The sequence below is a fragment of the Nerophis ophidion genome, linkage group LG13, assembly GCF_033978795.1.
Source record: "Nerophis ophidion isolate RoL-2023_Sa linkage group LG13, RoL_Noph_v1.0, whole genome shotgun sequence".
Taxonomy (NCBI): Eukaryota; Metazoa; Chordata; class Actinopteri; order Syngnathiformes; family Syngnathidae; genus Nerophis; species Nerophis ophidion.
The window spans coordinates 40,329,968-40,336,404 of record NC_084623.1 but is presented as its reverse complement, the minus strand read 5'-3'; positions in this window follow the sequence as shown (position 1 = coordinate 40,336,404).

The following is a 6,437-nucleotide window of genomic DNA, read 5'->3' as shown; positions in this document are numbered from 1 at the left end:
TAAAAAAAAAATTTTTTTTTTTTAAATCAATCCAACAAACCAATTCACAGCAATACCATAACAATGCAATCCAATTCCAAAACCAAACCTGACCCAGCAACACTCAGAACTGCAATAAATAGAGCAACTGAGAGGAGACACAAACACGACACAGAACAAACCAAAAGTAGTGAAACAAAATTGAATATTATCAACAACAGTATCAATATTAGTTATAATTTCAGCATAGCAGTGATTAAAAATCCCTCATTGACATCATCATTGGACATTTATAAAATAAAATAAAAAGAACAATAGTGTCACAGTGGCTTACACTTGCATCGCATCTCATAAGCTTGACAACACACTGTGTCCAATATTTTCACAACGATAAAATAAGTCATATTTTTGGTTCGTTTAATAGTTAAAACAAATGTACATTATTGCAATCAGTTGATGAAACATTGTCCTTTACAATTATAAAAGCTTTTTTTTTTAAATATACTCTGCTAGCATGTCAGCAGACTACGGTAGTTCTTGCTGAAATCCTATGTATTGAATGAATATAGAATAGTTTTTAATCGAAAAATATCGTTTTTCAATCGAGAATCGCGTTGAATCGAAAAAAATCGATATATAATCGAATCGCGACCCCAAGAATGGATATTGAATTGAATTGTGGGACACCCAAAGATTCGCAGCGCTAATATACATATATATCTATATTTATATAGATATATATATATATATATATATATATATATATATATATATATATATATATATATATATATTTACACAAGTAGTCTGCCAGATATAGATGTCATATTTTTCTCATTTTTGCGTAACACATATAATATCTAATCCAGGGGTTCTTAACCTTTTTGACCTCGGAGCCCAACTTTTCCACTCGAATATTAACACTGAATTTTTTATCTTAGTCTTTATATTAATCATATTCAATAATTATATCTAACTTACTTACAGTTTATAATCTTGTCAAATGATATTAAACCATGTATTAATACACATATACCTTAGGCATAGTTTAGGCTGATTTGAAGCTAACTAAAGAAATCAGAATCAGAATTAGAAATACTTTATTAACCCCCGAGAGGAAATAAAAATTTCCAGCACAATCCCATTCAAGATCAGACAAAAATTACAGGGAGATAGTACAGGATCAAACATTACAGGGAGACAGAACAGGATCGCTGACAGGTCTGCCAAATTACGGCACCCCTTACAAATTGCATAAAATGGGTGTAATAACTAACTGATGAAAAATGTTTTTGTGCACAATTATGTTGCGCTGAAATAAATGTACTTAATTAATATAAATTAAGGTGCAAATGGAAAAATACAGCTTCACCCCTTTTATCATAATTTTTACGCTTAAGAAACTTCCAGAAGTCCAGAATTGTTTGACATTGTCATTACTGCAGCTGAGATAGGCGCCAGCGCCCCCCGCGACCTCAAAAGGGAATAAGCGGTAGAAAATGGATGGATGGATGGATGTCATTAATGCCACAAGCGGTGGAAAATTGTATTACAACTGAGTAGAGCTGCATATGAACCACAGCTGAGAAATGTTTATGGGGCCTTCAGGAGGTGCTCTTGACCCAAAAATGGGCCCTATGGTTATGAAACACTGATCTAATCCAAGGTTGTTCTTTGTTTCTTGTGTAGACAAACCAGGCACAATCCGCCTCATATAAGCCTAAACTCAGACCCTCCTAGGTAATGTAACTTCCTTGTTTACATAGAGATGAGCCCGTGCAGACATTTTTGCAGCAAATTTTTTTAAACAAGCTGCCATGAAATCAGGCATTTTAGGCTGCAAATCTCCAAAATATGCCCACAAATCCTGGAGGGGACATTTCAGTGTTGAAAGTATGTAATAGTGATGCCTGATACTGCTACTAATTTTCTTTCCAATACGGTCCCAAGTAAAATTCAGGCTGGTATTGGGGATACCGATCTGATGCCGATACTTTGTGCAACTATACCTAATGTGTCTGCTAAAATTCCAATTGCGTTACATGCTTACATAGGCACAAGCAAAAATAGTTCCTACCAATAGTGTTACATTAAGACAGGGGTCACCAACCTTTTTGAAACCAAGAGCTACTTGTTGGGTACTGATTAATGTGAAGGGCTACCAGTTTGGTACACACATAAATAAATTGCCAGAAATAGCCAATTTGCTCAATTTACCTTTAATAAATAAATCTATACATGTAAAAAATGGGTATTTCTGTCTGCCATTCCGTCGTAATTTTTTTTCCCTTTTACAGAAGGTTTTTTGTAGAGAATAAATGATTAAAAAAAACACTTAATTGAACGGTTTAAAAGAGGAGAAAACACCAAAAAAATTAAAATTAAATTTTGAAACATAATTTATCTTCAATTTCAACTCTTTAAAATTAAAAATTCAACTGAAAAAAATGAGGAGAAAAACTAGCAAATTGGAATCTTTTTGAAAAAAATTAAAAAAAAGAATTTATGGAACATCATTAGTAATTTTTCCTGATTAAGATTAATTTTAGAAATTTTGATGACATGTTTTAAATAGGTTAAAATCCACTTTGAAATAAGATTTAAATTTGATTCTACAGATTTTGTAGATATGCCAGAATATTTTTTTTGAATTGTAATCATAATAAGTTTGAAGAAATATTTCACGAATATTCTTCGTCGAAAAAACAGCAGCTAAAATGAAAATTTAAATTAAAATGTATTTATTATTCTTTACAATAAAAAAAATAAATTTACTTAAACATTGATTTTAATTGTCAGGAAAGAAGAGGAAGGAATTTAAAAGGTAAAAAGGTATATGTGTTTAAAAATCCTAAAATAATTTTTAAGGTTGTATTTTTTCTCAAATTGTCTTTCTGAAAGTTATAAGAACTAAAGGTAAAAATAAATGAATTTATTTAAACAAGTCTTTAAAATATTTTCTTGGATTTTCAAATTCTATTTGAGTTTTGTCTCTCTTAGAATTAAAAATGTCGAGCAAAGCGAGACCAGCTTGCTAGTAAATAATTAAAATTTAAAAAATAGTGGTAGCTCACTGGTAAGTGCTGTTATTTGAGCTATTTTTAGAACAGGCCAGCGGGCTACTCATCTGGTCATTATGGGCTACCTGGTGCCCGCGGGCACCGCGTTGGTGACCCCTGCAATAAGACAAGATCTCATTGACTTAGTTACATTATACTCTGTTCCTGTTAATGATATTCATCATCTCAAATAACTTAAGTACCAAAAGTATCAATATTTTGATTAGAGAATCGATATTAGAGCATACAGATTTGCTATTGGCGGTAATGGTATTTCAGTATCGATTCGCACGTCACTAGTATGTAACACAATTTCAGGAACTATTACTTTGTACCGTCATGCTGTAATGCAGTGGTCCTCGAACCTCTTTCACCAAGTACCACCTCAGAAAACATTTGGCTCTCTAAGTACCACCTTAATGGCTAACAATAAAATACAACAGCATAGTAGGCCTAAGTATTCATTAAACAAGTGCCCCTATAATGACCAACATTAAAATACAGAAGAGCTGTGAATCTTTGGGCACCACATGATTTGATTCAATTTAAATCTTTGCGGAAGCGATTCGATATAGAATCAATTCTCGATTCAAAACAATTCTTGAGTCAAAATCACTCCTTTTTTCATAACATTAGGTGCCAGTTTTATGAATAACTACATTTCTCCAAAACAGCCGTGATACATTTCTTTATTACTTAAAAAGGTTTTGTTAAATAGAATTCAACCCAAATATTTAATCAAGTCAAATGCAGACAAGGCAACAAGAGAAGTATCCCACACTTTTCTTTTGTAAAGTAAATCTGTACAGCAGATTTGGGCATCTACATCAACAATATGATTTGTCTGAGTGATTGGACAGAACAACAAAAATAAATAAATAAATAATATATATTTTCAAAATCTATTTTGGATTTTTTTAATCGATTTAAATCGTTAAAAATAAAAAACACAAGTTATTCTAAAATCGTTTTTTCGTTTTAACAGCCCTAAAATACAGTAGCGTGGTAGGCATAAGTATGTATCGATAAAACACCAGCATAATGACCAACATTAAAATACAGTAGCGTAATTGGTCTAAGTATTCATTTAAAATCCAGGCAGAGGATTTATTGAACATGTATCTTTAATATTTTTTGGCAACTGTTACATTACAGGGCTTCACGGTGGTAGAGGGGTTAATGCGTCTGCCTCACAATACAAAGTAGTACTGGGTTCAATCCCGGGCTCTGGATCTTTCTGTGTGGAGGTTGCATGTTCTCCCCGTGAATGCGTGGGTTCCCACCGGGTACTCCGGCTTCCTCCCACTTCCAAAGACATGCACCTGGGGATAAGTTGATTGGCAACACACAAAAATTGGCCCTAGTGTGTGAATGTGAGTGTGAATGTTGTCTGTCTATCTGTGTTGGCCCTGCGATGAGGTGGCGACTTATCCTGGGTGTAAGCCGCCTTCCGCCCAATTGTAGCTGAGATAGGCCCCAGAGCCCCCTGCGACCCCAAAAGGGAATGAGTGGTAGAAAATGGATGGATGGATGGATATATGAAATACTCGAGTTGGTGAATTATACTCCTCCCCTCTTAACCACGCCTCCGCCCCACCCCCAACCACGCCCCCCAACCCCCACCTCCCGAAATCGAAGGTCTCAATGTTGGCAAGTATGGTTATAAGAAGCAAAGTAAAAAAATATATGAATTTATTCAAACAAGTGAAGACCAAGTCTTTAAAATATTTTCTTGGCTTTTCAAATTCTATTTGAGTTTTGTCTCTCTTAAAATCAAAAATGTCGAGCAAAGCGAGACCAGCTTGCTAGTAAGTATAGTTGTGATCAAAATTATTCAACCCCCACACAATTTTGGTGCTTTAGCAAGTTGGACATTTATTCCGTATTTTGTTTATAGTCATATCAAATAAAGATGTGTCAAATAGACAAATGCAACTTAAATTGTAACACTGTATTTTACAAAATACCAAAAAAGGACATTTTTCTTGATATCTCATTGAAAAAATTATTCAACCCCTTGAAGATCATAACTCTTAAGAACAGAATTTGAATAGGGTCTTTTCAATCAGGTGTTGAAAACACCTGTAGATGTGATTAGAACCATAACGAGAAACAATTAAACTGTTTGAAAAAGACTGTGAAGTCCAGGGAGTGGTCAAAGAAGTCAAGAGAGGAGGTAATTTCTCTTCATAAGAAAGGATATGAATATAAGAAAATAGCAAAGACATTACACATTCCAAGATAAACAGTTGGGAGCATAATTCACAAATTTAAAGCTAAAGGCACAGTGGAAACACTACCTGGGCGTGGTAGAAAGAGGATGCTGTGTGCAACTGCTGTCCGGTTTTTGAAGCGTACAGTGGTGAAAAACCCCCGGGAAACAGCTGAGGAACTACAACAGGACATTGCAGAAAGGGGAACGCAGGTTTCGTCCCAGACATTAAGGCGCACACTACGAGATGAAGGCCTCCATGCCAGAACTCTGAGGCGCACCCCACTTCTGACTACTAGGCACACAAAAAATAGACTTCAGTATGCCAAAAAACATCTGGACAAACCCCAAAGGTTTTGGGAAACTGTTCGATGGAGTGATGAGACAAAACTGGAACTCTTTGGGCCTATGAATCAATGTTATGTCTGGAGGAGAAAAAATGAAGCTTACAAATAGAAGAACACCTTTCCTACTGTTAATCATGCTCTGGGGCTGTTTCTCTGCCTCAGGTACCGGGAATCTCCAGTGCGTTCAAGGCATTATGAATTCTATTTCCTACCAGAATATATTAGCTGCAAATGTCATGAAGTCAGTGACAAAGCTGAGGCTTGGGAGACGTTGGACCTTCCAACAGGACAACGATCCCAAGCATACCTCCAAATCAACATCAGAGTGGTTGCAGAAGAAGGGCTGGAAGACTCTGGAGTGGCCTTCACAGTCGCCAGACCTGAATCCTATAGAAAACCTGTGGTGGGACTTGAAGAAGGCAGTTGCAGCACGCAAGCCCAAGAATATGAATGAACTGGAGGCCTTTGCCCTAGAGCAGGGGTAGGGAACCTATGGCTCACGAGCCAGATGTGGCTCTTTTGATGACTGCATCTGGCTCTCGGATAAATCTTAGCTGACATTGCTTAATATGATAAGTAATGAATGATTCCACTTGTAATCACAGTGTTAAAAATAATGTTCAAAATATAAAACATTCTCATGCATTTTTAATCCATCCATCTGTTTTCTACCGCACCCGTTCAAGAATTTGAGTTAATGGTAAGAAGTTATTTATTTATTCTTGGTTAGTGTGGGGCTTGCCCTCCTGGTGTTCGTCAGACCACCAAGGACCAACATGAGCGCCTGTTTCAGGGTTACAATATTGTTTTATTTTTCAATAAGTCTCTCAGTTGCTTTCC